General features: G+C 35.1%; 1 long non-coding RNA gene across 1 annotated transcript in view; it reads right to left on the bottom strand.

The window, feature by feature from the left end:
* Window positions 1–5,610: 5,610 nt before the first annotated feature.
* Window positions 5,611–12,299, bottom strand: part of LOC119473785 — a 91,956-nt gene continuing 85,267 nt past the window's right edge. Inside the window, exon 3 of the long non-coding RNA XR_005203008.1 lies at window positions 5,611–5,687. This is a non-coding gene — a long non-coding RNA (uncharacterized LOC119473785). The remainder of the gene's footprint in view (window positions 5,688–12,299) is intronic.

Raw genomic sequence — 12,299 nt, 5'->3', positions numbered from 1 at the left:
ACATATCTCTCACGTCACCACTTATTCTCTTGTAGCGAGAACATTTAAAAATCTAATCTTTTAGAAATTTTGAAACATATGCTACACTATTATTAACTCTTGTCACCATGCTGCGCAATACATCTTGAGTTCTGAGAACTGCTTAACTCACACTCTGCTTAGCCCAGAGTGATCTGTACTCAGTCATTCTCATTCATTTGTTAATGCAAACTGAGTCCCCTACTAGGCCCAGACATAGAGGACCACTTATATTCTATGGTTTCCATAAAATATTCTGCTAATACAGTTAAAATGATTTTCTCTTAAATAAATTTTGTCAGTAAAATTAAATAATTTTTTAATTATTATTTTAAAACCTCAAGAGAAAATTATTAAACACTGAGGCCCTATTTGTTTCCCATTTTTTCTCTGTTATTCTTTCTATCCATCTGCATATATGATTTTGACATTGTTCAGAATGTATCAGTTTAAACAGTACCAGTTAAGATAATGTCTTATGTGTGACATATAGCTCTTCTATTGCTGTTTAAGAAGTGCAAATTAGTATGCACAAGAGAATAAATTTTCAGGAGTGTGACTGAATTTATTTTAATTATCCTATACATCATAATATATTTTCTGTCTGCAATTTGTGTGTGTGTGGGGGTGTGTGTGTGTGTTTAGAGCTTCCTAGCCAGTTAAAGTAATTATTAGTCTCATCGTTTTGTTTTATTTAAGCTACTTGTTTTGTGATAGAGTTAAATAACTCTTGACTTGTCAAAGTACAAGAAAAGATGTTTTGCCTAGGGCATTGTGTTTTCTAGTAGAAATAATATACGAAAAATGTAGATGCTTTATTTCTGAATTGGTGATGAGCAGCAGAATATGAGATAGTGGTTTTTAGTTTTAGGGAAGAGCAAATTTTATTTACTGAATCCAATGTTAGACCAAAATGGTATGTTTAATATGGTTATTCTTTTAGAAAATGGTAAAAACTCTGGAGCCAGTTATAACTCTTTATACTGCTTGTTTGGCATAAAAATAAAAGTTAAATTAAAAAGGGAACAAAGAACAAACCAAAGTAAAAATAGCTTAAAATGTTCCTGTAAATAAACATACTCTGACATTCCTTATAGTGAAACCATTTCCCTCATTGTTTAATAACATATATTCTTGCTATTGGACTTTCAGTACCATTTTCCTTCTATAGTAGGGAAGGATTTTGGCACCAAAGAACAGACCTCTTCATAAACATTTATGTGAATCAAACAAGGAAAAGAGAGGATATTACAAAGACAAAAGATGATCTCAGAAGGCTCAAGGGTTTTGAATGGCCCATGATGCCTAAGGAAAAAAAAGAGTAAAGTGAATTTATTAAGGTTGTGGTCAGGATATGATACCTGCAAGATAATCAAAGTTTTATGCTATCAAACTCGTCAATCCCTCATATCATCTTCTGTATAATAGTCTCCCAAAAGAGAGTCTCCTTTTAAATCCCATGACCAATTTTTGCTAAATTCAATGAAAAGAGGGAGTGAAATGGGGAAAATATGCTGGTATACATATATAAATTCAAATCGTGGTCAGTAAACATTTAAACATGGCTATATGTGCAAGATTACTGTCCCGTAGTTATCCATATTAAAAGGATAAGTGAGACACGATTCCTGTCTTCAAAGAACAGATAAAGTTATAAATGGTATTGCAATATAATGTTAAATCAGCTAGAATGGCCGCAGGAGAAAGGAGAATTACAACTCAGAGGATAGGAAGCCCTTGTATATATACTAAGTGACTTTTGAGATAGTCTTTAAAGGAAGAGAAGGTAATCAAAAGATCTAGAGATAGGTGAGTTGGCATAACAGTTGGGGAAAGACAAATTAAGCAATAGTCTGCAGTAATGAAAGCTGTATAATCAAACTCTGGTAATTCCGTATGGCTGAATGGGATGTTTATGTGAGCAGGTTAGTGTGACATGAAATTCTAAGATGCATATAGTGAGAGGCAGGACATTGTTACTAATTGAGTCATATTGTTTCTCCTCTGGTTTTCTAATTTGAGGGTTCAGATCTATTGTAAAGATAATATCTTACCCTCTAAATAGGGTAGCTGGATATTCTGGGCACATTAAAACAAACTATACTATTCACAAATGTTCAAAAAATGTTGGAGCAAGAATATTTTAAATGTGAGCCTAGAGTGTAATTTGTTGATACATAAATATTATTTTCACCCATATATAAATGGAGATGTCTCAAATCAAATTGTAATCTTGTAAGATTTTAATTTTTAAATTTTCTATTGCATTACAAAACACTGAAATTCAGAATAAACCAGGCTTTCAAATCATTGGGAGAAGCACACATTCACAGTGGAAAGAAGGAAAGAGAAAAATCAGAAATCTTTATCATTCTGTATTGTTAAGGAGCTACAAAAATAACATGTAATAGCAGAATTTTTAACTTAATTAACAACTATTGACTTCTCTTAATTAATAAATATTGACTCCTTCGAGTTGTAACATAAGTACAAAATTATTGAAATCAACATACTATTTAATAAATATACTTACTAAAAGTCATCAGAAGTTCATCTCCCAACACATGGATATATTAATTATATTTTACTGAGTTTTAGGAAAAGTATTTCCTTTCGGAAAGATCTTAAATCCAATCTCTCTGAGCCTCATACTATTGCATTTAAATAGAAGTAAACATATTTACCATATGTCCCATGGTAAAAATTCACAACAAAATAGCACTTTTTGGGTACCTAATCTAATAAGTACTCTACAAATGGGTATAATTGTTAAGATATAAATCTTTACTTCAAATCCTATTATTGGATGTTTAACTAACTTAGAGATAGAATCAACATTTCTTATGCATCAATCTACATTAACCCTCATTCATTCATCAGAATCAGCCAGCCCCCTGGGTAAGACTCACTTCTACTTTTGTTAACGTTATTTTATTTATTTATTTATTTATTTATTTATTTAACTTTAAGTTCTGGGGTACATGTGCAGATTGTGCAGGTTTGTTATATAGGTATACATGTGTTATACCTTTGTTAACTTTCATTTATTTGTTCTAAAGAACATATAAACATGTGGAAGAAGAGTCTGTCTTACTCTTAAGGTTAATAATAAACATATCTTCCTCTGCAGGCCCTTTACTTCCTAAGCATTGGTTATAAATATTTATGTGGAGTTCAGCAAACAAGGTGAGAACATTGATAGATCCAAGCCTTTATTTACTCTCTTCTTTCAGGCTAAAATACCACCATCACCACCTCATTCTTCATCTCACAAAATTCTTCCAGCCCCAGAATAAATGTTATTTTCTTCAAAAATGTTTATTGTGCACCCAAATCTAAATTACTCACATCTCAAATGAGTCAAAATCCTATAATAATAGAAGTGTGCCAGAGTGCCAGATAAAGTAGAAACGAAATATTTTTCTTTGGTAATAAGAGAAGCATTAATTCAAAAAGTTTATAGGCATGTGACTAAAATACTGATTCTTAACCAGGGGCAATTTTGACCTCTAAAATGTCTAAAGACATTTTAATTGTCACTTTGATTGGGAAAAAAATGTGCTATGGATATATAAAGCGTGAAGGCCAGAGATGTTGTTAAATATGCAATTCACAGTACACTCTCCCACAATAAAGTCTTATCTTGTCCAATTATCAGTAATGCCAAGATTGAGAAACTCTGCTCCGGATCACGATGCCGCTCATTTCCCTTTTCATCACTAAAGACTGAGACTAAAAGTGTGCTATTGGAACAGCTATAGCTCTCTATCATCACAACTGGTCCCAGGAAGTCAAAGGGATATGCAAAACCCCTGTTCTCAGAGGGAGAGTGAAGCAGCCGCAGCAGAGAATAGATTCTGTTGTTGAACTGAAGAGTGTTTTCTACTGTCCTTTTCTGAGTCTGTTGAAGTTAGGAAGACTACGGGGACTTAGGCATATTATGGGATAGAATATTATGATATATGTCCAAGTCCCTGAGATACCAAAGATCACAGCAATTTATAGCTGCAATTCTAAAACTTAAAAAAAAATGTATTTGGCTTCATTTTGGTGACTGACTAATGAAGCAGGACATCCATAATCAATGGATTATAAGAATAACCACTTCTGAGTAGTTACCAGGTGTCAAAAATTTTACATATGCCATTTAATCTTCACAAATATCTGTGAAGCAGGCACTATTATCTGCATTTCACAATACTATGCTTATCTTCATAGTATACATACATTCTCCCATATGTCAGATTAGAATAACACACACACACACACACACACATACGCACACACACACACACACACACACACACACACACACACATACACACACACACCCACTGAATAAAGCCTATAAGCTTTCTCAGTTTTCACATGGTGGGATTCGGTAAGCAGCCTGAGTACAGAGCTTCTGATCTGAATCACTCTCCAGTAGCTCATACACTCTACAAGTGTTTATCAAACACTTGTAGATTAAATGACTTGAATCTACACTTGTAGATTCAATGAGTCATATACTCTATCACTTGGAGAAATTTCAACCAAAAAAAATATGTATGGAGCATGCAGAGTGATACAGACACACCTTAGACCCTGGCCAGCTCACCAGAAAGGTCTCCCCTCTAAGCCTTAACTTAATCCTCTAACCTCAATCCATATATGTTATCAGGCCAAGCAGACTAATTTGTAAACATCAAGTGACTCCATTTCTCAGGGATAGACACAGATTAACCAAGCTTAATGTACTAACTCAGGATAACAATACAATTAGTTTACACTGAGAAAGAGAACTGCATAAAAAAATCACATGCACAATCTCTTCCTGGAGGTTTAAAACAAAAATTGCCAAATTTCAGATTTGAAGGATTCTTGGTGAGCATAAAATTAAAATAGGAGAGTTAATAATAGGAATTCAATATTTAATGTTGTCATATTAAATTAGCCTCAGAGATAGATCATCACAATAGGTTATGATCAAATCTCATAGCAGGGCATCTACTCTGTGTGTAAGATAACTTGTAAGGCAATTTCATCCTGATACATTATACATTAAAGTTACATTTTATCACTGAAGCCTCTCAAATTCTGCTTGTTTTCAGATTATTATTCTAGTTTATTTTGGGGAAAAGTTTGGTTGACAATAAGGCTTTACCATAGCTGTTACTAGTGGTAGATATTTCTGTGTGATATTTATCATTTTGAAGTCCCTATTACAACTGTTATTTCTTTCATAAATTATAATTCACTTAATATTATTATCTATGATTTAAGACTTAGACCACAGATACAGATGTCACATTTCTATAGAATAGGACAAACAGAGTACTGGAACATACTTACTATGATAAGTTTTTAAGCTACATTAATGATGAATAGATGGCATTTGAATAAATTTTTATAAAGCTTTTTGATTTCTAAATAGCAATCCCATCTCAGTTGTCAAATGTATAGTACATAAATTTGAAGGTATTTTCATTACACTGTTATCTATGTCATAAATAATATTTTTAAAATAAATATCATGTCCAGGAGAATGGTGGTTAAGATGATGATGATAATGACTTCATAATTTTCATATTAATGGTTCCTTACCATAAATCTATGACTCAGGTTACTGGCTCCATTCTACAGATGAAGAACCTGTGCTAATTTAAGTTTGATGTTATTCTTCAGATCTGTGAAGTAAATTAAGACAGTGTGTCTGGACTTGAATTTAGGATTTATGATGTTAAAGCCTACATATGTTTCACATTTTGTGTTTCCTGTCTTAAAAATACACAAAAAAACCATTGCTGACTAGTATGTCATATTGTTCTTGAAATATTTTATCAAAACTCTTTGCATCTATAGCTCTTTATATATTCTTTATTTCACAAGAATTTAGCTTATCTTCTATTTTTGTAACATGCAAGTCTAAACAGATTGAATACTGCAATGACATTGAAGTTTACATTACCACTTTTAAGAAACTGAAATCATGTTATGAACTACAGGAAAGAGCATTCCCAAATGTATTTATATAAAAATATGCATACATACATATACATGTTACATACCAGCACATCTAAATATGTGTTTTTAAGTACCAGATTTTCCTGTTAAATTTTGCTCAGGGATGGAATATATGCTCTAATACTTGCTGAGATTAAGAATAAGAAAACTAGAAGACTTAGAAGTTTGTCCATTTGAAACTAGAGGTAGATGGCCTAACTTAGAGAAGCAGTAAGGATGATTATTACATCCCAGAGTTTTTGGTGGTGGGAGAAAAGCAAATTTCAAACATGCTTCACCAGCATGATTTAAACAAAAACACTTATCTGATATCTCACACACCCAATAATAAACAAAAATATAAATTTCATGCTGTCTTAGATACCCAAGAAGCAGACTCTGGGATTATGTGTAGAAAAAGTCTATTGAGGCGTGCTTCTCGGAATCACATGCAGAAAAGTGAGGAAAGAGAGAATTTGAACTGTGATGTTGGGACAATAAAGGCCTCCACTGATCAGGGTATCCAAGTCCAGGTGGCCCTTCAGAGATATCCTAAATGGCAGGCTAAGATTTTCTGTCTTCGGTATTATTCTCAATATTGACCTGAGCAGGGGTTAGCCTTGGGACAGGCAGCTACTTATAGCAGAGGGAAATGTTGGAGAATTCCTGCAGTACATCATGGCATCTACCAGAGTCCATTTTTGTGCAGATCTGGTGTATATGTTTTACACAAATGTAAATCCCATCGAAAAATTTACAGAATGTTGATTGCTCTTTTCCTGAAGAAACTTTCAGGACGAGGGTTAGTGGAAGGCATTATAGCCCCTGACACTTCAACTGTTACAGGACCATAGTTGATAGTTTCCATCACCCTTCACCAGTTTAGTCCTAGTTTACTTTCACTCTCAACTAGGGCCTCAATGGCTAATGTGTTAGGGTGATGTTAACAGTTTGTTTATATTATGCAATTCTCAATTTGTGGCCACTGTGCTTATTCATTTAATATTTTAAAAATCATCAAGGAAATAATAAGAAATGCCGAATCCACTCTTTCTTGCAACTATTTCCAGCCTTTTCTCCTTCTGATCATCATGTCAATTACTCATATGATAGTGGGAACTCTTTCATTGCATAATTGGTACATGGTACAAGGAGCCAAAGTAACTAGGCAGAAGTCAGAGCTTCAATTTAGAGGTTCTTTTGCTGTGTTTCCTGGTAGAAGGCTTTTCTTCCTGGAGCCAAAACCTCTAGATAGGCATATCCTAGATTTGGGGGCGTTAAGAAGCACAAATTTCCAAATGAGTCCGTAGAAATCACAGTAATCAAAGAAACCTAAAGTTGATCCATGCATACTCATATGTTCTATGTTTTTAGGACATAGCAATACAGAATGATCATTGGTTACAGTGTAAATGTAACTGGAAAATGACACTCCATTCTCACAAGTGTCATATCTAAGGAGGCATTGCAGTGGTGTCTTTAAAAACAGATGCTACTTTTCTATCAATCATCAGTCACATTGTGAGTAATATGGTGAATTCTAGGCCCAATGATTTTTTTTTTTTTTTTTTGAGACGGTGTTTCATTCTTATTGCCAGGCTGAGTGCAATGCAATGGTCTCAGTTCACTGCAACCTCTGCCTCTGGGATTGAAGAAGTGATTGTTCTGCCTCAGCCCCCCCAAGTAGCTGGGATCACAGGCATGAGCTACCACGCTTGGCCAGTGATTGTTATGCTAATGTGCCCACATGTTAAAATGAGTTTATACTGAGAAAGAAGACAATAGTGCAACCGTGGTGGTGACACGGGGGTCTGGGCCACCTTCTTCAGTAGCATAGTTTTAAGCTATGACATTTCTTATACTCGTAAGTAGATGTATTGCTTCACTTTCATGATGGATTACTTCTGGGCCTGTCTGATCTAATGGCTTAGATTGTCTGAAAGATGTTAGTTCATAATGGGTGGTTCTGGCAATAAAGTCATGTGATATGCCAAGGCCAGCCACTTTGTCTCTACCAGTACTTAGTTGCATGCTGGTAGATATTTTTAAAATAGTGTATAATTTTTCCGTTGTAGGTGGTATGGATTTATTTCAGTATCCTAAAGGGCTGTGCTGCTATTCTGTTATTGAGAATTGCCTCAAATTCTACCAAAAAATGTCACCTTTTGTCACCACATATGCTTTCAGTACTATGGAGTTTCCTGGGTCATGTGGCCTTAGTAACAGGGCTGCTTGCATCACAGCATGAACTTGCTCTGAGTTCAGATCAAAATATTAACAACTACATCACTTGATAAATGGGACGAAACAATGTTCCAAGCATGAGGTATTCTGGTTCCAGAAATTTAAAATGCCTCTTAGTGATTGTGATTTATTTCACGCAGTGTGAGGCATAAGAACATTAAAGTATATGATTTTCTTTATTTTGAAGTACAAATCTCTACATGCCCCAGACAATTAAACTATTAAAACTTTACCAATGTGTCAGATCCTTGAATTTTCTCACACCTCTACTGAGAGCATTTATCTCACACTCTGCTGAGAGTATTTATCTCACACCTCTACTGGGTGCATGTACACGACATGCCAACTAATGTACACATTAATTCTTACTCTTCTGTTCTGATTAACATATTATCAATACTGTGAACTAATGCGGGTTTCTTCAGTATGTTCATGAGGTCTGGCTCCTTTCAGATTATATTATGACTAACAGAGACAGGGAGATTGAACAAATCTCTAAGGCAAATCTGTGAACACAAATTGCTTTTGGTTCTTTGATAGGAAAAGAACACCTTTACTTGGTTAATTTCTACATATGTGTTACTGAGGCACTGTTACCATATCTGGCACCTATTAGCTACTGTGCCAGATGTGACAAGGTTATCATATCCTATTAGCTACTGTGCCAGACATGATAACCTTATCATTTCTGCTTAAGGATGGGATTTTTAAAAATCTTTGTGAGATGATAACCTTATCATGTCTGGCACAGTAGCTAATAGGTGGGGTTACTATGTGCTTTTGCAGAGTTAATAATATACTATAGTCTTCTGAAATCTATCTGGTTTTTATAAGTGTTTGATAGATCCTTTCACAGATAATAAATTAATTCATGATGTAACATGAATTATGTTTTTAGGTGTTTAAGGGCATTAATTTATGCTTAAGGATGGGATTTTAAAAAATCTTTGTGAGATGATAGTTTGGCAGATTCATATCCTTCTGCTTGACCTCTCCTATATGATAGCTGTTATCTACAGGCCAAGAAGTAAATGTGGGAGGTCTATCAATGACCTTGTATACTCATTCCAATTATACATTTGTGAACAGGAAATGGCCATTGAATGGATCCATGGACATAGTAGAACCAATGATACCTATAATTAAGCTAAGATTCAATTTATCACCTGTTCCAATATGTTTTGACAATAAGAGAGGTGCTAGGATGATTATTTGATACTGCAGAGTTCAATGTCAACTTGGCCTCTGCTTTTCAACAATTCTTGAAACATCTGTGTATTCCCATTTTTCTACAGCATTTTTAACCAAGTGAATGGTCAGTGGGAGGATTAGATGAATCATACCTACATACACTTGTATTACAGTTTCCTTCCTTCTGGAAACTTGGCCTTTCCATGAGTTAGTGCTTTTTCAGGTCTAAAAACTGGCTCAAGTTCAGAATGGAAGAAAGGATAATTATTTTTTATTACAGCAGCTGTCCTCTACCCCTACATCATCCATAATTTATAATTTTGATTATATAGATTGAGCAATAACTTTGTTGGCTGTCCCTTTTTATTATAGTAACCATCTTCATATCTGTCTGCACATCTGTGTCCAGTGGCTGCCATTTTGACCTTGTTGTTGTTATTGATGATAGGACACCACCTGGCCTCTGCTATACTGGGATCTTATCACCCCTTCTTAGTATCAAGAAGTCAGTATAGCAGTATCATCTATTTTATTTATTATTCTTGTATCTTATTAACATTTAATTTCTAGAATTTTAGAAACATTTGTATAGCCTAGAATTAAAATAAGATAAATACAACTTATAATTTTATTATCCACATATGCAGTTCTCACTTCCTTACCCTTATTTTACTATTTAGCCTCTATTATTCCATAAACACTGCTTTGAAAAAGGTCACCAATGATCTCAGTGTTATAAATCTAATGAATTTAAAAATCTTCACATAATCAGACCTTGAAGCAGTGTTGATTATCTTTTTATATTTTATTTTTTTATTTCAATAGGGTTTTGGGGAACAGGTTGTGTTTGGTTACATGACTAAGTTTCTTAGTGGTAATTTCTGAGATTTTGGTGCACACATCACCAGAGCAGTATACCCTGTACCTAATGTGTAGTTTTTTATTCCTTGCCACCCTTGACCCTTTCCCACGAGTTCCCAAAGTCCAATGTATCATTCTTATGCCTCTGCATCCTCATAGCTTAGCTCCCACACATAAATGAGAACATACGATCCTTGGTTGTCCATTCCTGAGTTACTCCACTTAGCATAAATAGTGTCCAATTCCATACAGTTCGCTGCAAATGCTATTATTGTTATTTTTTATGGTCAAGTAGCATTTCATGCTCTGTATGTGTATATATATATGTGTGTGTGTATGATATGTGTATGTATATGTATGACTATATATATATATATATATATATGCATATATATATTTTTTTCATTATCCATCTACTGATTGATAGGTATTTGGGCTGGTTCCATATTTTTGCAATTGCAAATTATGTGGTTATAAACATGTGTGCAATATCTTTTTCATATAATGACTGCTTTTTTGCTGAGTAGTTACCTGGTAGTGGGATTGCTGGATCAAACAATAAATCTACTTTCAGTTAAGAACTCTCCACACTGTTTTCCATAGTGGTTGTACTAGTTTACATTCCCAGCATTGTAAAAGTGTTTCCTTTCACCACATCCACATCTACATCTTTTTTTTTTTTTTTTTTTTTTTTTTGCTTTTGATTGTGGCCATTCTTGTAGCAGCGAGGTGGTATCACATTGTGCACATTGTGGTTTTGGTTTGCATTTCCTTGCTAATTAGTGATGTGAAACATTTTTCCATATGCTTGTTGACCATTTGTGTATCTTCTTTTAAGAACTGTGTATGCATGTCCGTACCCCACTTTTCGATGGGATTTTTTTTCTGATTTATTTGTAGATTCTAGATATTAGTCCTTTGTCAAATATATAGATTGTGGAGTGCTGCGCTGGGAGCACTGGAGGTGCAGCGGGGCCTGGAGCAGTGCGAGGACGGTGCCCTGCCCACCTTCCTGGTTGAGTTGAGCCAAGCACTGTGCTGGGAGCCCGCACCATCCCCAGACCCGGCCAGCTCAGCGCCCAACAAGCACGGCCACGGCGGGGAGCCCGTGCCGCATATCCGCTCGGAGAGCCAGGACATGCTGATGATGATGACCTACTCCATGGTGCCGATCTGAGTGATGGTGGACCTGTGCAACAGCACCCAGGGCATTTGCCTCACAGGACCTCCTGGACGACCAGGACCTCAGGGAGTTGGCGGGTTGCCAGGACACAATGGATCAGATGGACAGCATGGTCGTCAGGGCCCAAAAGGAGAAAAAGGAGCAAATGGAAAAAGAGGGAAAATGGGTATTTTGGGCAACTGTTCTAATTAATTTCCCTGTTGTTTAACTCTATGATTGCATTTTTGGATGACTACAGCTGTGTGCAGCAGGGGAAAAAATATATAGATAGATAGATTGTAAAAATTTTCTCCCACCCTGTGGGTTGTCTGTTGCTGATTATTTCTTTTGCTGTGCAGAAGCTGGTTGGCTTAGTTAAGTCTCATCTATTTATCTTTGTTTTTATTGCATTTGCTTTCTTGGTCAGGAACTCTTTGCCTAAGCCAATGTCTACAAGGATTTTTCCAATGTTATCTTCTAGAATCTTTATGGTTTCACATCTTAGATTTAAGTCTTTGATCCATCTTGAGTTGAATTTTCTATAAGGTGAAAAATGATCCAGTTTCATTCTTCCAAATATGGCTTGCCAATTATCCCAGCACTATTTTTTGAATAGGGTGTCCTTTCCCCACCTTATGCTTTTGTTTTGTCAAAGTTCAGTTGGCTGTAAGTATTTGACTTTATTTCTGAGTCTCTATTTTGTTCCATTGGTCTATGTGTCTATTTTAATACCAATACCATGCTGTTTTGGTGACTATGGCTTTAAATTATAGTTTGAAATCAAGTAATGTAATACTTCCCCATTTATTCTTTTTGCTTAGTCTAGTTTTGGATATGC

Source organism: Cebus imitator, unplaced genomic scaffold (assembly GCF_001604975.1).
Source record: "Cebus imitator isolate Cc_AM_T3 unplaced genomic scaffold, Cebus_imitator-1.0 Scaffold184, whole genome shotgun sequence".
In the NCBI taxonomy this organism is placed as follows: Eukaryota; Metazoa; Chordata; class Mammalia; order Primates; family Cebidae; genus Cebus; species Cebus imitator.
The sequence above is the reverse complement of the archived record's forward strand: the minus strand, read 5'-3'. Positions and strand labels throughout refer to the sequence as shown.